Raw genomic sequence first — 20,666 nt, 5'->3', positions numbered from 1 at the left:
CTACACAATGTCAACACTTCATGGCTGAAGGGTGTTTCTCCCATCTCTTCTTTACCTTTACATTTTGCATTTACCAACTCTTCTAAAAGCTGATACAGATAAATATTCAAACATCTAATATAATATCAGCCTGTGGATCTAAAATTTACTAAAGGAACACAGTGTAAGTATTTTGGCAACCAAAGAATTTGCCTCCTGCTGGCTAGGAGAAAGAATGCAGGTTCACTTTTCAGACCCAGTAGCTATGCAGATCATTTATGGTATTTATGGGTTTATTTATCACTATTCATGTTTCTATTTCACGTATCATCCCTATGTTTTCCTTTGTGCTAGAAAGTTGTGGGCTGTTCGTCATGACAGGCATGCACACGTTTGGTTACTGGAAACATTTACACGGTGCGAGTGTGATTTAAGGCGTCTGTCTGATCAACTGCCGGTCTCTCCACTCTATACTCACTTCTTATCCAATGGATGCTGGGATAGACTGTAGCAGAACTCAGAACAGCAGTTAAGAAAATGGGAGTATCATTTTCCTTGAGGAATGTTCTTTTTTCAAAAGGATATCAGGGTATTGTTAATTGTGAACCAAGTGAGGAAAGTGCTGGGTTTCATAGCGCCGTTTCAAACCCTGCATCCTCCACAGCTGGCGGCCCTTGAGAATTCTTAAAAAAAAAAAAAATCTACTTTTCAGCAAGTCATCAAAATGTGCTGACTAAAAGAACAACCACTTTTCTGTTTTTTTGATGTAATAGTATAACTGGTGTTTCCTTTGTTTCCTGAATTGGTGATGTGCCTCTCATTCCTCAACCTGACCGCTCACCATTGATCATTTATTATGCCCGCTGCCTGCCGGAGCCATCGATTGAGAGGGAGGAAATAAAATAAGACTTGTGGAAGTGAGGTATGGTCCTCAGTGAGCGTGAGAGCAAAGGTGCCTGATGAAATTTCACACTCGGTTCTTATTCTCCGCTCATAGTTGACGAGCCTGTAGATGTTCAGCGTTAAAGGTACAGAGCGTGACACATGACAATTCATAAGGTTTGCATGTGACAGCCTGTGAATATAAACACATGAGTGCTTATGCTTTTTTGTGTGTGTGAATGACTAATTCTCAAACTCCAGTGAACTAGAACCCTCTTTAGTTTTTACTGTCAAGCAGCAGTGGTATGGTGCTGGGATGATTGGCCCAGAATCTAATCACTCTAATGTCTGTGGCAGCCCTAAATCACACTCTGTGGCAGGAGTGTGACGCCTGTTCTGTCCTTCAGAAGGGAAGCCTTTCATGACTCCTTCCATATTGTAATTATTCCAACTGGATATGAGCTACTGCACTTATTGGCTGGGGTAAGGCACCGTCTGCCTCTGCTTTCATTGGCTGGCTGGACACCTCTCTGCCACCTGCCATTGGCTGCCTGGAGGAGAGTGGGAGGGGAGCTCACCCCATCCTCCCCCTGTGGCAGAGCTTGTAAATGTAAAGACTCTTTCTCTGTCTATTATCTGAGTGACTCGGGCTTTTGGAGTCTGCCTCCGAGCGCGTGTGTGTTTGTGTGTGTGTGTATGTTGGAAGGAGAAAAGAGATAAAGAGAGAGAGAGAAAGGGAGGGAGAGGCAAGCGGCGTTTATTCTCCCCCCTTTAGCCTCCCCGTCTCCCTGCTCCCTGTCACTCCATCCTTCCTCCCCTCTCCTGGACCACCCTCCAGCCCCGCTTCGAGCCGGACCGAGACCCCCTACCACCCAGACCACCCCGGGACCCTTTGACTCTCCTCACTTCTCCGTCCCACCAGCCACAACCTCTGAGCAGGTAAGAGTCTGCTTTTCTCAGTCTGCACTGAGCTGGAAAAAGTACTTGCTGCCCTCTCCTCTTCTTTTTCTTCTTCACTCACCTAAAGCACCTCTAAAACTGCCGCTCTTTTCTGTTCTCTTCTCACCTTTTTCTGTCTTCTTTGCCTTATCTATACGCATATTACAAGTTTTCCCTGCAGCACTTCTTTCCCCTTAGAAAAGTGACACGGAGATGCTATCAGTGAGGTCACCATATTTTTGTTCTTGCACTGATATTCTGCTTTGATATCAACTTCCTCCTCCTTCTCTACCCTGCAATCGCTGCATCTCCTCCCCTTTTGTCTTTTGCAATCTCATACCCTCCAGCTTTAACCACGTGCAAATTCACTGAGAAGTCTTTTCTTTTTTTCTTTTATTTTGAAGTCTGCCCCGGAGCACAAATTGACAAGGACAGCATGCTGTATTTTGGTAGCGGAAAAGGCATCTCTAATTGATTTCTGAAAAGTGTTTATGTTAGTTGGTGATGGCTATTTATAGCTGCTGACGTGCAAGGCACACATGCTTTCGCTAGGCCACTTCCTAGCAGAACACGGGTCCGTCCGCTGGCTCCAGAACACATGACATTGCACAAAGTGTAATGACTTTACAAGGCAGCGACTTGCTTGATTGAATCAAGTAATCTTTCTACCCAGAGAAGTCCAATATTAACATGGCCCATAAAGCATTCCTGGCAACAGCAGAGGAGGAGAAAAAAACTGCTTAGTTCTTGAGCCGCACATCCTGTACTTCACCAGGAAGGGGAAGTGGAGTGTGTATATGTCTGTGTGTGTGTGTATTTGTGACTGAGACAGAGATACAGCTAAAGTGCTTTAGACATCAATACTGCCAGCCAAGAGATTTTAAAGCCACTCAATCATTTCTGAAAATTGGACCTTACAACAACATCAGCTGCTGCTTCCCATGTGGGGTTTTGAGGGTGGTTTTTGAGGCGCAGGTAGAATGCATAATACTAATTTAACTTGTGTTTTCACTCCACCGAAAAACCTCCTCTTATATGCAGAGTTACAGGTGTGAAGAGCTGAAACGATTTTTATTATCAATCTCTCTGCTAAATGCAACACGGCAATTAAAAATGCCCGTTTCTTACACACCACTTTCAACTTTGCATAGTTTATTTACATGTTCACATTTTCCTATGTGAGAAGTTAAAAACACCATCATTTGCATGTATATTCACATTATATTTCCATAATGCAATCATACTAAGCCTGCCTGTGACTTTTAACTTAAAAAGAGCTCATTGTGTCTTGCAGACAGTTTGACCTTTCTCTCTGTGATAATCATTTTCTAATTTAGACAAAAAGAGCATCTGTGACAAAGCCTTGTGGGAGCGTCAGTCGTCCCAATAGGGCCGCCTCAGGGGAGAGCAGCATCGTTAGTGACAAACAAGAACAGAAAGAAAACACAGAAATCTGTAACTGTGAGCAGTACTTTGATTTGGCATCTTTACGGTGTTTTTGACTACAAATATGTCAGTGTAGAGAGGATTTATGATGCTGCCGACTGCATGCTCATACTCATTTCTTCAAGTGTCAGGCTGTTAGTTTATTAGGAAGTGTAAATTAAGAATGAAGGAACGTGCTGGTGTGTGTTTGCACCAGTGCACAGCAGAAGCTCAGCTGGCTGTGGCCAAGATGCTGACTCTCTTCTGTCTTTCATTAATCCAAACAATTAATTGTTATTCAGTAACGAAATCTTAGGCTTAATAATGTTGTAGAGCTACTATGGTGAAAGTTCTAATCAATAAGTGTAATCTTGATTAACTCAATTAGTCCTTAACTTGATAAACATCCATTTATTAAACTTAAAATGTGCCTTTTATATGGGGACATTCCTAAAGACATTATGGGGGCAAAAAAACGCTATGGTGGGGGTGGGGACATGGTCATCCAGTACCGAGTTGGGACCAGGCTAGCGGGTGCATTTGACATCGCTAGGGCAAACTGCTGCCCCGCATCCTCTACTGTGGGACATCTCCAGGTGGCAATGACAGAGGCAATTATGGGCTCAGGTAGCAGCAGATTCATGCGCCTGAGGATACCTGCACCATACCAAAAGGCCACGCTGACAATCAACCAATACCTCAGTTGAGCACCATAAAGTGGAGTTGATGGCAGACCCTTGCAGGTGCAGACGTTAATGCTTCCACGGGGTCACCTACAGACGCTACTTGACGTCGGTTAGATGAATCCCATTGACGAAAGCTTCTCTTCTATATAAAGATAAAGACAATTCTTAGTGAGTTTGGAGATTTAGAGAGGCTTAAAAAACAGACCTCTGTAAAGGAAAGGGGTGCAAAACCAGCAAAAGAGTATAGCAGCAAAAAAAAGTGATTTATTGTTTTCCAAATCATTGACAGACAATTAAATGAAAGACACAAGAGGATGCAAGGGACAGGGTGACAGGGAGGCTGTGGTGACTGCTCAAAGGAGCATCTGAAAAAAAGACGACGGCCTAAACGGAAATGAAACAAAATGGCAAAAGTTGGAATAAAAGATGTAGGTCTGACCAGTAAACGCCATCATTGTGAATGCACCGTTTTCATCAAATAGTCAGCTGCATTTAGTGAATCACAACTTATATTCATGAATTCAGACAGTAATTCTACTGTAAGTAAAAAACATACACCTCAAAGCAAACCTAAAAGGACTATAGGTACATGAAATAAAAGTGGCCTTGTTTTCCTTCTTAAGGACACAACTCTCTCATGAGCCCAGGAGCTCCCGTGCAGCTATATTTAATGCACTTACTGCGCTCTTGCACCGTAAGCTCTCATAAGAATGCATATGCAACATCCCTAGAAGAATGAGATATTTATGAACCCCTGTGATGTGTTTGCACACGCCTGCTTGCGCACTTGCGTGGCTTTATAAGCCACCACTTTATGCTTAAGCTGAGCTGCGTGTATTTAATGCAGACAACGAGTGTTGCTCACCGTGTCATGGCAGTTTTATACCTTCACTTCACAGAATGCCACAGCTGTCAGTTTAGGGCACTAGGTGTTTGTGGAGGTTTGACTTGAGCAAAACACACAAATGAAGTGCTGAAAGAGCAGCAAATGAAATGTGAACAGGCAGGAATTGTTTTTACAAAATAAAGACTGATTAAAGCTGAGCAGAGATCTATTAAAGGGGTGCAAAATGTGTTAATAGAGCTTGTTCATTTCCCCTAATTTTCCAAATCTAATAACTGCACTGGAAAAAGATGCATCACATGTATCCAGTACTTCCTCCTATGTAAAGCCAATGCAATGCAAGCAGCTGGCCCTTTGTGGCTTGGCCCTTTTGAGCCATTCCGGATCTCCCACTGGCCTGGCCCAGTGCACAGTGTGGTGGGAGCTGCCTGTGTGGGGACTGGCTCAGTGTGAAAAAGACCTGTGACACTCACTGGATGCTGTCATGCAGTAAAGGAGAGCAAACGGACACGAACAAAAGGCCTGACAAAGAATTCCTGTCTTTACACTGTGGAGTTCTTCCCTTTGAGCTAATAAATGATAAACTAACTGAGGACTAGTGTATATATTTCCATAATAAAGATTGATTACAGCATATGAATAACATGGAAAGTCATTTTTACTTCATCTTTGCTTTTCAAGTGGCATTTCAACCCCACCTCTCAAACCCTGAACCCTCCCTTTTTGTGGATGTGATTTAACACCATAAAATGACAGCCTTAAGGATTAAAATGTGTACACATGTGGCATGCTGTTTACATTCAATCATCTAATAGCATAAGATTAAGGTCTTGTTCTGTAAACTACACTTTCAGGATAAATCCACACTATTAAAAACCAAAAAAAAAAAACCCCAGAAAAATCATCAGGGTTCTTCTTGGTTGTTTGTTTGGTATTTTAATGAAGCGTTCCGTAAATAATAAATTCAATGTGTAGGTAAATTTAAAAAAACTGGGTAAAAAAAACAAAACAAATAATCCAGAAAATTCCTAGAAAATCGTAGAATTTCTTCTAGCAGTGGAGGGAACCTAGGTGTTTGTGGAATGATGACACAGAAAAATAAAATGAAATAAAATAAAAATATAAAATAGCTGCAGGTATAATGCCATGTCCATACTCTGCACATGATATTTGGCATACATATAAATACAAGTGTGTCTTTAAATTTTTCTCTTGCCAACACAAACCTGGTGTGTACGTATGGACTGAAGCCAAAGTGGTTTAGTTCTCCTAAATCAACTGTCAAACTGGTACATATACCAAATCAGATGACCTACAATAAAAAAAAGCCTAAAGCTGCTCATCTACGGCAAAAATGATCATGATATTTAACAGGGGTGCTCATTAACTTTAAGAACACGTTGCATTTACTGTATATATTCTTTTAACAATGGATTTCCTGGAACCATGATTTCCTGCAACTGTGACTCAACAGTCAATCATTCAGTGCAGACTGAACTGAGCCTGACGCAGGCTGGTGGGAGTGATTTTGGACTTTTAGGAATGGGTACTGTTGTAAAAGGAATGGGGGTGTCGGTTTTATAGAACACACAAGGAAATTATCATGAAACAATTTGTGGCAGCTATTTCAATTATCTTGTTTTCATAATTGGAGGAACCCAAAATTTAATTTGAAAAAAGGTTAATTTTCCATGTATTATACAAACCAACTGACTCCAAGTACAGCAGACGAGGTTCATGTGGTTTGAGCAACAGTAATGAAAATGAAATTAAAATGTGCTTCACTACTACAGTCACACTATTAGACAAACCAAACCAATCATCTAGTCACCTGTGTTGCATGTTTACAGGAAAAAAAATGACATTTTGTAATGAACAACTAATGGTCTTGGTGTCACAAACATTTAAAGCCACTGTGCATCAATGCCACTCACATGAGCAGGACAGAAAATTTAAAACCATTTTCCATACTGTATAATTAACCAATACACCTTTAATTTGGGGTGTACCCGCCATAATTATAGGGTGTTGCAAAAACTCTGTGATACTTAGTGAAGCTGCTAGATGGCTAACTTTAGCTAGCTTGCTTCCTTGCCAACGTTACCGTTAGCAAAATACTGAAATCAGTTCTTTGTTGATATCAGTGATTAGTGGAATACATTTCTAAGCTACCATTCATCACTGTTGATGATGTTGGGAGCAAAAAACAGCGACTGAGGCAGTCAGAACTTAACAGGCTCTTTGAGGCAGCTGTGCTTAGGCATGCCATATTTTTTAAGATACATTACAGTGCTTTCATACATCAGACAACTAAAAATGAATAAAACAACTTCAACCACATTGAAAAGACCCTTGCACTTAATTCAATTTAGCAGTTGGTCAGATGCTATTAGGTATAGCCATACCAAAACATGAAAGTATATATATTTTTTCATTCTAGCTCGAGTGGTTGAGAGCATCAAGCGGTACAGCAACCAATGGGCATTTAGAGAAATTATACCCTGGGTAGTTGATAAAACACTTGCATAGGAACTGTGCAAACAAACCAGTGGGCACTCCTGAGGCCACCGTCTGTTTTTTTACATTTCACTCCTGCCTTTAGACCAGTTGATTTGTAAGCATTTCTCTGTCACTGAGCTGGGCCATAAACTTAAACAATCTATCAGGTGTCATAATTCAAAGCAATGGATGGGTGTGAGGCACTGCTGAAATTGAACATGGCATCTCTTAAAAGTTGAAGCTATTGGAGAGAATTATGATCTATGAAACCCGAGGGCCGTTCTGTCTCCGCGCAAAAGCCACTGGCTGATGTAATTTAAGATAGCGAAGGTTTTTGAGATCAATCAGGGAGGATGGAGAGTAGGGAGGGGGCGAAATGGAAGAGGCTGCTGAGGGTTAAGAAGCAAAAGGTGAGGCAGGAACAGAGCTTTAGCCTTCCCCGCTGCTTTCCTTGCATCGCTATGGGTGGTGAAGTATGGTCATAAATAGGCAACCCCTCTGCCCCGTGTACTATTTTTATACTCGCTAATACAGGCAGTGGTGAAGTGACAAGAAAATATTATTGTTGGCTTGGAGTAAAGCGGACTGTAGTGATTAAAGAGCTATGCACAAACCCAGAGTGGAGGGTTGTGTCAGAATTAGCCTTGTGCTCCTCTGTTTTTAGGTTTTTTCTTAATTAGATTAGAGCTCCACTGTGTTCATTTATTACCGTGTCTGACATGTGTTGAAAGGTCCATTTTATGCTTTGAATACGAGTGCAGTTACTCATTACTTTTCTATTTAAAAGAACAAGCACTTCTATGCAGATTTATTGTTTTCTCAGTTAAAACAACAGCAAAGCTGTGACAGCTTCAAATGAATTAAATATTCCAATTGCTCATGGGAACACTGATATTAAGATTTCTCACGGGAAATTTAAAAAAATGACCTGGAAGAAACAAGCACAATGGAATATAAGATTGATAGAGTTTGAGTAGTGCTAAAGAAGAAATTGAGTGTCCAATTTTCCTGTAATTCCATCCATGTCATACCAATATCAGCTGCTCTCACCATTTCAACATCGACAGTTTACACCTGCTGATGCAGTCACATACTGTGACCCAGATTGTGACAGAGGAACACTGTGCATACCTTATTGGTGTCTCTCACATGTAACAATCCATTATTCAGAGGACTTTTTTAAATCCACACACCCACCCACTGACTCAGAATTTCCAACCACTCCTGCCCCACCCTCCAGAGAATCATCAGCCTCATGACAACAGCCCAAAACCGGTGCTATTAATTTTATTTTTGGCGTTTGACCTCAAAATTCACCTCACTGCTATATGGTATGCACCTAGGTCATTGTGTGTGAATTTAATTAAGCTACTATTTATTCATCTACTAGTATCATTATTATTATTATCATAATTGTTCTTCTAATGACCTAAACAGCACAGACTAAATGATGAATTGCAGTCTTTTTACCCAACTCTATAATAAATTAGTGTAAAGACTCTAAGATCCTAAATTTTTCAAAACTCCTCTACAATTAACAGTCTTACAGCTTTTCAAATCAGTCAGATTTTATCCACTTTTGACAAAGAAAATTGTCAAAACTCTTCCTATGAGTCACACTATGCCAGCTGGAATAGAATCCAGCCCTTCAGGCACCAATAAGTAAGATAGGCAGTTAAGAATATGGATGGATGGAAATAAATAATCAATGGTTGGTTAAAAAGTTTGTGTAACCCCAACCCCTCACTGTTCTTCTGAATGAGCAGCTGGCTTGCAGTCTGCCATTTCTTGCTTCATCCAAGTCTGAAATGTGTCAGAAGCAAGCAAGACACTAAACATTCTGTTGTTTGCTATAAGAAACAACAATCAGTATTATGCACACACACGTTATTTTTATATATATATATATATATATATATACACACACACACACACACATTTTTTTTTATCCCTGCAACATAAAAATAGGTTGTATATAATTTAGCTTTTTTAAAGATACTTTTCCAAAAGGCACGAAACTGATCAAACAGTGGCCAACATAGTTGTATGTTAGTCACTGCTCTGCAAAGCTAAAGTCTCGATCTTATAAATGGTCTTGCAACAACAGCACTATTATTCTTCATGGTTTGTGCTATGCAATAACAGTTTGTCACACAGCTCAAGAGCTCTTATACAGCGTTCAGGTCTAAATTAGTTGCTGCACACTGGACTGTCAGTGAACCGCAGAAACAAAGCATTCAGACATCGAAGCTAACATCAACTAAAAGCTGAAATTATGTGTCTGAACTTCCTGAATTACACAACACAAGTCTGTGTTTGTATTGGCCATTTGAGAGGAAAGGTGGTTTCCAATCCAAGTAGACATGTTAGGAATTTTCTTTAATGCTTAGGTAGCATGTTGTGGGCAGAAAACGTATACATACCTTAGATTTGTTATGCGTTTCTGCCCAAGAGGAACAGATTTAACAGAATATGTTCCTGATGGGTCTGTGAGCTGATATGCTATGTTTGGCTTTCTCCAAATGTACCTCTGTGCATTATGGCCAAACATCTCTACTTTGTTCTTGTCTGTCCAAAGGATAATGCTCCAAAAGTCCTGTGATCGTTTAGATGCAGCTGCTAAAACCTAAACAGTGCTGCCATATTCTTTTGTAGAGACGAGAGGCTTCCTTCCAAACAAGGGATACTTGTTCAGTCTGTTTCTAATTGTACAGTCAATAAGTTTAACATTTAACATGCTAGCTGAGGCCCATAGAGTCGGAGATGTAGCCCTCAGCCTTTTTTAAAATTTCCCTGAGCATTTCACATCTTGGGGTGAAATTGCCATCTTTAATGTTTTCAACTTGTGAAGAACCTTTCTCACTGTAGAATGACGGACCTCAAATTGTTTGGAAATGGCTTTACAACTGTTCTGGAAGCAACAATTGCTTCTTTAAGACCTTTACCTTTAAGACCTTGCCATTGTGTTAACACACAATTGCCAAAACTTGAGCTTTTATGAAGGTGCTCACACGTGTTGATGATCAATTAATCAAGCCCAAGCATCACCTACATTCTACCCACCCCCTTATTTCCTGTGGCAGTAAGGGTGTATTTTAGTTTTTCCACAGTTGCCTTTGATTTTGTCCAATCCAAGGCAGTAGATAACGTCTGGGTTCATAATCTAAATTAGACTGTCACAGTTGAGCAATGCTGTAACTGCGCTCTGCACCAGGGTCTCCTGTAGTGCAGTAGGTCATGAAAAAAATGAGAACAATAGACTAGAAACTACACAGATTGCCTTCATTCACAGTAAATGTGAAAGCCATTTGTAGAACGCACACATGAATCGCGCTACAAGGCAGCTACACTGAATATGATGACTCACATGGAGTAAAGGACTGGAGAAAATGACTGTGTCCTCTTTAAAGAAAAAAGGAAAGAAAAAAACAGACGTGTCTGCAGCTTACAGTGAAAATGCACGTCTGGTAATGTCAGGAGAAAGTGTAACAGATATTCTAAAGCTCATCTCTTAGCCTGGGCTCCTGGCACTCGCCACTGCCTCTCAGCATTTTTTCTTGATTAAAAAGCACCCAGGAGTTAGTAAGCGTGTGGTAGGTGCGAGCGCACACCCTGACAGCTTAACATACTGATTATTCAAGCCTCTTAGGCTAAGCCACGGCACTCGACTGATGAACGTCAACTCCCCTCTCTCCCTCACACAGTCTCGGTTTCTCCTCTCTTTTATTCTTCAGTTGAAAGAGTGGAAAGCCAGTGACAGCTTGCAGAAGGCAAACCTGTTGTCTGGGAAGCAGAGGGGATCAGTGACACAGTGATTCATACAGTGCAAGGCTTTATTTAGACATAATCCAGCCAATGTTGGGTCCGCTCACTACTTTTTATGTGCAACTGGCTAACAGGAGCCAGGCTCGAGTGTTTCTCCTGTGGGGTTTAACACATTATCAGAGCTTGTCTATGGCAACATTGTGAGGTTAAGACATCAGTTAAAAACAAAAAAGATCAGTCGTCCAATGTACGTCTTTGATCATTTCTGTTTTGTTTTTGTAGATGAATTGTACTTTCCACATCACTGCCCCAGTTCAGTTACAGTGATGGGAAACACTCTGATTTCTGTCAACTCAGAGAATAATGTTCCTGTTTCTATTTAGATGCCCTTCAAGATTAAAAAGAAACATTTGAAGAACAATGAATTGCCACCAGAATACAGTGTGGATTTTATCCTGTGTGTTGCACTGCAGTGTAAGCAGTGTTCCTTTCTGTATTTGTGCTGTGTGCACTCTCAGCTTGCTGGCAAGGCCATGGCTGCTACCGCTGAGCCACACCTGACCAACAGATTGGCCCCAGCTGGAGGCCGAGGCCTGAACAGACACTGTGGAGGCCAGTGATTCAGCCGATGTCGTGGACTTGTACAGGTGTAAAAAAACAACTTCAAGAGCTGTGCATAAATCCTGGGTAGCAGAGCTGCTGATTAATAATCTTTGATTTTTTTTTTTTTGTATTAGTAATCTTGATTATTATTAAACAAATTTCATTATGTTGTTGCTTCTCAACTTATAGGATATTTTCCTGAACTTTAAATAAAATTCTAATGAAAGAAAAATAAATAAATGAGAAAAAAGGGATGGCCTTTATTATGGAGTATTTTTGACACCTGTCCCACCTCAGGGTGGCAGATGGGGGGTGGGGGTGAAAGAGAAACTTAGGTGGTAAAGGACAATGATGGGAAATAGAAATCAACTTTAACTGCTCAATCTCCACCACCCAGGAATAATGAGGATCTGACACATCCTCTCAAGCTGATCAAAATAGTTTGGGGTGGGTTTTTTTTGGGGTTTTTTTTTTTTTACAGAAGCTGCCCAGAGCAGATGAAGAGGCAGGAAGTCAGACACGAGAACAGCACAGAGAATCAAGACCAATTTCAAAATAAAAGACCAAGTGGAGAATTAACGCTCCACTTCTAACACACTCTTGGTGTGACTTGAAAGATGAAACTAATTGTAACGCAAAGGCAACGTCAAAGGCACATGCTGGGTATATTCCTAGTGTGACCCTCTGCAATCCAGAGACAAAAGTAGCAGCAGGCAACCATTAATGATTCTTCCACACGCTCCCCTACAGATACAGTCTTTCAGTCATCTCAGCTCCAGCTGGCCTAGGTGCTAGGTGACTCTGGGTTTTATGCAAGGGGCAAAGGCACATCACTGTATAAAAATGGGATGCATTTGTTTTATAGCACAAGACAAGACATGTAATCTTTGCATATCTTGTTTTCATAACTGTTGGAAGCTAAAACCAAAACTAGGATGGAGTACAAAATAAACTGCAGCATGATTTGTTCAGTGGTTACACTAGATTTTCTCACCGTGTGAGTTTGAAGGACAAAAATAAGAGAGACATTGACTGAGTGGCTATTTTCATTTCAAGCCCCTCTCACAGCAAATAAGCAATTCATATTTTCCCCCATAGTGACAGTGGCGGGCAGATGTTTTTGCCTGTTTCTAAAGAGGCAAATATGAACTAAATGGGCTCAACTGGGTACTTGTTTGAGCATAACACTTTAAGGGAGACTGCTGCAGAAGAGACTGGCATTCGGATTGGCGTCCATGGCTCAGACAGTCAACTTTTCCCGTCTTATTTATTTGTTGTGAAGGCTGAGAATGCACTTGACTGCTACACTGTAGACTGGAATTACCAGAGATGCTTCATCTAAAGCTTTTTAAAGCAAGGAAGCATTTCTCCAAGCAAACTTGTTGGAAGTTGGTAAGACTGTCTAAATATTGGACTCCCTGATTCTGCAAATTCTCGCTTCAGTGGACGGAAATCTTGTAGCATGCACTTTGTCTGCACCCAGCTGAAGCTCCACCCCTCAGAGTAAGTGGTCAGGGAGCTGAAGGGGGGATTCGACAGTGTTATGTTCGACATACTGTTAACATTGAATCATTAACCTGAGGTGGCACAGCATTGAAAAAAATTAATTAATAAGAAAAAAAAAGCTAATTGCTTAAAACTTAATTATAAACAGCAGGGGTCTTATTAACAAGTCACTCTCAGGTAATGATGTAGTATACACAGGATCATAAACAACAGTTTAAATCACACTAAATATCCTCCCTGTTTGAAGTCTTACACATACAAGAAAAAGAAAGAAGAAAATCCTTGGACACCGACCATTTAGAGTTTAGGAGTCTGAAGCCTGAGTGCATCAACAAGCATTTCAATAGAACTAATAGTTAATAAAATGGTGTGTGAGTGTGTGTGGCATCCTATTCGCATACTACTTTTAACAGCCATTACAAAGTGTATTGTAGGTGTGCTATCAACAACATTTAAAATAAGATTAAATATAGGACAACTGTCAAAATCGAGTAAAATCAACTAGAGTAAGAGTATTGCTGATAAAATTAAAACCACATAGAAAAGTAATACAAGTATAATTCAGAGACCTAGGACTCAGAAACAACACTAACATAAAGATGATTGAGCATGGTGTTTCATGTTTGTCTCTTATCCTTGACCTGCAAGGGGAAAATAATGGTATAGCAGTGTTTTCCGTTTCCCTGACACACTTTTTCCCAATGCTGTCTTTATTTATTCTTTTTTAATACATAGGTGTATATATATATATATATATAAAAACACACATACACACTTCTGTGTGCAGCTCCAGAAGCATCCGCAGAAGAAGCTGCTAAGTCAGCGAGAACTCAGCCAAGTGAGCTTAAGCAGAGGGGGGAAAAAGAAAGAAAGAAAAAAAAAAAGGAAGCAAGACCGCTTCAGGAGCTTGAAAAACTGTTCTCCGGGTTGCTGCCACTGGCGTATACTCAGCATCTTAGCTAGTGGGTTTGATGGGAAGAGGAGGAATGATGAAATAGGGGTAGGTCTGAAAGAGGAAAGCTTCAAATCTTATTAGCCAAGGCCGCGATTTTCCACCTCTCTACGTGTACAACCTAATTCATTAATCAGTAAAAATTCCAGACATCCTCCAGGAGACACATTTAAGAATTCGATCATGTACGATCAGGGTTGACATTTGAATGCTTTGTTGCTCTGAAATAATGCTTTAAGTGTGCAGTAACTCCTGCAAAACCTAACAAACATACATGCCTTAGTGTAGATGCTTTCCCTTCTGTCTTTCCCTTCTTTCCACATTAAGAGGAAATGCTCTTAACCCTCCCTTCTTCCTCTATTATTCATTCAATGGAATACTGAAACTGCAACTACTCATACACTGAACCAGCACTCCCTCTCCTGCCTTGTTCTCTTTGCTTTCTTCTATGCTCACTAACTCATCCTCTAATCTCCCGTTTGCTATGTCACCTCATGACAGAAGAGACATGACATTTCACAATGCTCTTTGAGACACACGGCATCTGTTTTAGCACGGCACATAATAACAGCGGCAATAAGGGAGACTTGTCGTTCACTGTCTTAACGCTTCAGTCAGCTTTTCTTTAACTAACAGACACAGCTCTTCTACTACATTTACCTCTCTGTTGGTTGACATTGTGACGCCAAATCTGGCACAAAAACTATAAGAACATCCTCTTGATGTTCTTTTTAAATTTTGCACAGCTTGATATGAGTGGAGCTACAGTCTTCTTCCCTGCAGGGAAATCCAAAGCGGAAGCAGATTATTTAAACAGCAGGGTGTGATCTCCGTGCGCCCAGATTTAACAAAACTTGATCCACTGGCTAATTTGCTTTTGTCGTCCTGTAAAACGGAGCTGTGTGACGTCATTGATAGCCCATGCAATGACAAATCAAATCACATCAAATCACTTTTTATTGTCACATCACATGTGCAGGCACACTGGCACAGCACATGTGAGTGAAATTCTTGTGTGCGAGCCCCACAAGCAACAGAGATGTGCAAACACAACAACACAAACGAGCAAAATACAAGAATGGCCAACCTGAAACTAATAAATATATGTACAATATATAATAGTGTATGCATTTCTGGATGTGTATACTAAATATTTTCCTACGTGTGTGTGTGTGTGTGTGTGTGTGTGTGTGTGTGTGTACACATTTTTACAAATTAAATAGTAAAAAAATAAAATAAAATAATAATAATAAAATATATAAAATATACAGAGTTGAATATGTGCAAAACAAGTGGCATTTATATACAGTGTGGAGTGCATAATGTTGAAGTTCCAGTAGTGAAGCTGAGGTGTCTATGACGTGTTCAGCAGTCTGATGGCCTGATGGAAGAAGCTGTCTCTCAGTCTGCTGGTACGGGACCGGATGCTGCAGAACCTCCTTCCTGATGGAAGCAGTCTGAACAGTTTATGGCTGGGGTGACTGGAGTCCTTGATGATCCTCCCCGCTTTCCTCAGGCACCGCTTCCTGTAGATGTCTTGGAGGGAGGGAAGCTCACCTCCAATTATCCGTTCAGAGCACCGCACTACTCGCTGGAGAGCTTTGCAGTTGTAGGCGGTGCTGTTGCCATACCAGGTGGTGATGCATCCAGTGAGGATGCTCTCAATGGCACAGCGATAGAAGGTCCTGAGGATGCGGGGGCTCATGCCGAATCTTTTCAGTCTCCTGAGAAAGAAGAGGCGCTGCTGCGCCTTCTTCACTGTTTTGTTTGTGTGTACTGACCACGTAAGATCCTCAGCCAGGTGTACGCCAAGGAACCGGAAGCTGCTCACTCTCTCCACAGCAGCGCCGTTGATGGTGATGGGGGTGTGTACTTCTCTGCACCTCCGGAAGTCCACTATCAACTCCTTTGTCTTTGCGACGTTGAGGGTGAGATGGTTGTCTTGACACCAGTGGGTCAGGGCGCTGACCTCCTCCCTGTAAGCCGTCTCATCACCGTTGGTGATAAGACCCACCACTGTAGTGTCGTCCGCAAACTTCACAATGATGTTGGAGCTGTTAGTGGCTGTGCAGTCGTAGGTGTAGAGTGAGTACAGGAGAGGGCTCAGTACACACCCCTGTGGAGCACCAGTGTTCAGTGTGATGGGGGATGAGGTGATGCTGCCCAGTCTGACCACCTGGCGTCTGTCAGACAGGAAGCTAAGGATCCAGCTGCAGAGGGAGCTGCTCAGTCCTAGATCCTGCAGTTTCCTGTCCAGCTTCGAGGGAACGATGGTATTGAATGCTGAGCTGTAATCTACAAACAGCATCCTCACATACGTGTCTCTCTTCTCCAGGTGTGACAGGGCAGTGTGTAGTGTCAGGGCTATGGCATCATCAGTGGACCTGTTGTGGCGGTATGCAAACTGTAGAGGGTCCAGTGAGTCGGGTAGTGCAGAGCAGATGAAGTCCCTGACCAGCTTCTCGAAGCATTTGCTTACGATGGGGGTCAGGGCTACAAGCACACACTCTGTAATTTCTCTGTAAACTTTTTTAAATTATCAGTGTGAAATCCCAAGCTACCACTATAAAACTACTTGTCTTTGTGTGTACAAGTTCAGAAACATAAATTTCCTCCCTCCCTCTTTGGGATTAAGTGGTTACATACTGGGACATCAAAGAGCTTTGGTGCCATCTCGATATTAAGGGAAGGCTCTGTGATGAAGGTGTGAGGATGTCAAATGCTGCTTAACAACACAGGATATTCCCCTGACACACAAACGGAAAGACAAGCACAGTCAGTGCCTGTTTAACACACCAATGAGCCAAACACACCATTTCATGATTTTGTGCTGCTTGTCTTTTTTGTGCAGTCTCCTGCATCTTGCACCTTTCTATACTCCTTCGTGCTGTCATTCATGACCCAAATTTTCTCTCTCTTTCTGAAGGCTTTTCACAGGTTTAATCATGTTGCACAGCTAAAAAAAATGCTTGTGAGTGGGACACAGGAGGGGCCATGTACAGGAAAATTGCATCAATTATAGATTCAGCGACTGGTGCTCAACCTTCTAGAATCAATAGCCAAATACAGTCACATGTCACTAATTTACAAGACTGATGCAAACAAACAATATGAGTTCCTTTAATGGAGATACCATCATTTGGAAATGCAAGGAGAGAGATTGATGTGTTTGATATGTTGTGATTGTTGTGTATGTTTAGACTTTACTGGGCAAGCAGTGCCTGCCTTGCTTGCACAGATAGCACACCCATAATATAAAGAGGACATATACACAACCCTAAAGGCTTTACTGCTTGTCTTAATGATGCTGACAGTTGGATATAACAAAATTTTCTTTAACCTAATACCTTGAAATTCAAAATTGCCTTGTTTTATTCATACACACCGACCGAATTAGATCTAGCACTAAACTTTGAACCTGACCTTAGAAAAGTTGTCCAGTCCTTCGTTTTAATAAGATTAATGACCAGAATTGAACTGATGTGCCATTTCTAACTTTCTGGAATAAATGAAATGGTAGTTCAAAATGCAGCATCGAGGTGTGTTATTGGTTTTACTGATCAGTTTAGAGCTCTTCTAGCGCTTGTCCTAAACAACATGGTAGAAATGTGGACCCTGTGTGAAACATTTGAAGCTTTAAATCCTCCAAGGCACTCCTGTCTGTTTCAAAGTGTCAAATCTAAGGTAGCTATGGTTTGACATCAGGATCCCTCGGTTTTCAAATGACCTGTCTGGCTCAATTTTAAAAAAAAAACAAACAAACAAAACTGTAATTTTAAGACAATTTTATATCCCTGTGCAACATTTTCTCAAATTATTGCAATTATGTATGTGTGTTTGTTGTTTTTTTTAAAAGAAAATTGCTTGTCATTTATTAAGTTGACAATATTGTTGCTTTTTTGTATTAGGTTTTGTAAGACGTATGGCCTTACACAACTTTAGATTTGTCCTGTTTTGTTTTTTTATCCCTACTGTGCATTTGATTGAACTTAGCATTTAGCATTTGCACCGGTATCAAAGGATTCTAAAACTTAGTTCTCAGTGGTACAATATAAATAGAATTGTTTTTATTCCAGATATAAACACACATTATTAGCACACACATGACTGCCTCTTTCAGCAGTACAGAATTGGTCTACACTAGGCTGCAAAGGATATTGAGATGTGTATAAGCACAGGGGCAGTCACATATTGAAATCTCCCTAGACCACAAATAGGACAACTACAGTATTTTAATCACTGCAAATCTGCACATCCAAACTTGTAACATCAGCTCACTGGTACAAAAAACAGAAATAAGACTGGATGATTTTTACATTTGATGTCTGGCTCCATTAATTTGTGTTTTCCTCAGAGTTCCAAGTGCCATCAAAAGGTCTTGTTAGCCAGTGACCTCATTAATGTGGTTGGATCAAACAGACTTGTATCTGATTCTAGCGACCATTTAGCAACAGGGTTCTCAGCTGCAGGGTCAGAACACCACAGGGGGTCAAAAGTCAATTTTACTTCACTGAGTCTTTATTTATGGGTCACCAGGAGTACTTTCATCCCCTATAATAATTGCTAAATATACAGGGGCACCTCAAATAAGGTAGTGCAGCTTATTAAGACATTTTTTGATATACTTTGGATAAAATATGTAAACACATTTTTATCTGCCTATATAATTTATATACTGTTTTACCTTTTAACTATGGAATCTTTTGTTATATGGATTGTTGGAATGTACGATGATGACTTATGATGCTAACCTTTTGAGTCAGGGCAATGGTTGGTCACAACAATCCTGCACACCTTGTGCAATTTGATATGCAATTAGTAAAATATGTGATCAATGCTGGTATGAATGTTTTACATTTTCAAAAATCGAAGGTCTGATATAGGTTAGAAACTGAATGTCCTTGTGGCTTTGAGCCTACATGGACTACCAGGCCTTGTAGAAATTAAAAAAAAAAAAACCTAAGTAAAATAAGGCCGAAAATAACATGTTAGAGATTTTTCTTTTCAATGCTAGGATGATACTGTATGCATCTCATGAAGAGGGATCATAATAGGGCATTCCTTTGATCATTACCCATAGGGGTAAACATCATACTGTATTCAGCACAACAACATGTCAGTCAGGCTCTATTTATTATTCAAGGAAGCAATTATAGTAATGATAGTAATTTTATTCCAAAAATAATAGCTCCTTTGTGTACATCTGCTTATATCTTTGCTTGTGTTTGAGCAAAGGAGAAACTGAACAGCTGAGAAACTAAGTAACTGGCTCCTAACTGAGAAAATTCAATTGAGATGAGAATGCTCAGTTAGTTCAGCATTATTAAATCTGTAATTTACCACCGTAGGGAGCAATCAAGCACCATATGCAATCCATCTTTATGGAAAGGAGAAACTCAGGTAATACACCCTGTCAGAGAAAGTGACTGGTCAACAGTTTGCAACTGGTAATTTATCAGATTTATTAACGCTGGCAGTTTTCATCTGCTCAAAAAAAATTGTACTAGTAAGGGAAAAAACAGCTGCACAATTTCCACACACAAAAGGGGGTGTGTCTCATGATGCATGAAACATATTTGGCTGACTACGTCTTTGTGTACAAACAGGTGACAAATTAAAGGAAAATCTGTATAACACATCTTAGTAGGCGTTGTGACACCAAGTGCCACCACACCAGCTTCAAAAAGCCTCATCTTTGGAACTATGCTGAAGGGATGGACACAGTTCTTCCAAAAGTTATTCCCGCAGGAGTCCAAAATCTCTCGCAGGTGTTCGGTTGAGTTGAGTTCTGGATACATTTTCAGTGCCCTAAGGATGGTGGCTCATGCTGGAAGAGACCATTTTATCAAAGGATAAAGGTCACTCTGAAAAACTACAGACTCTCCATGACTAATGTGAGACGTGGCCCCTCATTTGTATTTGTTTCTGTAGGAGGTACTGTGAGACTTTAGGGAGTCTAAAGGCTATGGAGATGCACTTGTGGGCAGTGCTCCAAGAAGGCAACAGCTTTTTGTCCAGGGGAGACTGCACAATCTAGGGGAAAGCTCACTGGTTATAAAGTTGGCATGAACAGGACGATAAGAGACAACAGTTCTTTCTGTGAACTATAATTGATGGCAACTAAATTCTATTTTTTATATCCATAATAAAACAAACTATTACACATTACAAATCCCACAAACTACACTAAGTTGCAACAGCTTCTCTCACTTAAACAACTCAAAATAATGTGCATATAATTTTTAAAGATAACTGGATGTCAACTCTTTTCTCTTTTTTAATCAATTCCATAATTTTCCTTGAAACTGCTTTGAACCCGTGTTCATACCAGCGCTCATGCTGGGGCTGGTGGCTTGTAGCTGGTTAAGCTTAGCCTTTGTTAGTTTCTTTAAATATATCCATGTTTACCTGGATGGAGGTATTTTAAATGTCTCAGTTTTTCTGGTGTCTCTGTGGTTTGTTTTGGCAAAATCTCTGTCTACACTCATGGTGAAGAGCTGCAATGTCAATCAGTCTTAGGTGAAGAAATAAATAATAAATAAGTTGCCTTTTTGTCTTTTCCATAGCAGGGGGTAAATTAAAGGAG

General features: G+C 40.6%; 1 protein-coding gene across 9 annotated transcripts in view; it reads left to right on the top strand.

Annotated features, from left to right (window-relative positions):
• The first annotated feature begins 1,481 nt into the window (after positions 1-1,481).
• pcbp3 (poly(rC) binding protein 3) overlaps positions 1,482-20,666 on the top strand; it is an 83,046-nt gene continuing 63,861 nt past the window's right edge. For 6 of the 9 annotated variants that reach the window (XR_015125530.1, XM_086267907.1, XM_086267904.1 and 3 more), the window contains exon 1: positions 1,483-1,800. The gene's annotated coding sequence lies outside the window, so the exon portion shown is untranslated. Of the gene's footprint in view, positions 1,801-20,666 lie in introns of all 9 variants that reach the window. The other 3 variants (XM_086267905.1, XM_086267902.1, XM_086267901.1) reach the window with 2 other exon arrangements.

The sequence above is a fragment of the Aulonocara sp. 'chitande type north' Nkhata Bay genome, linkage group LG16 (assembly GCF_057382095.1).
Source record: "Aulonocara sp. 'chitande type north' Nkhata Bay isolate Kocher_YH1m ecotype deep benthic linkage group LG16, A_spYH_male_GT1.1, whole genome shotgun sequence".
In the NCBI taxonomy this organism is placed as follows: domain Eukaryota; kingdom Metazoa; phylum Chordata; class Actinopteri; order Cichliformes; family Cichlidae; genus Aulonocara; species Aulonocara sp. 'chitande type north' Nkhata Bay.
Note: the sequence above shows the minus strand (reverse complement) of the source record. Positions and strands in the feature narration are given on the sequence as shown.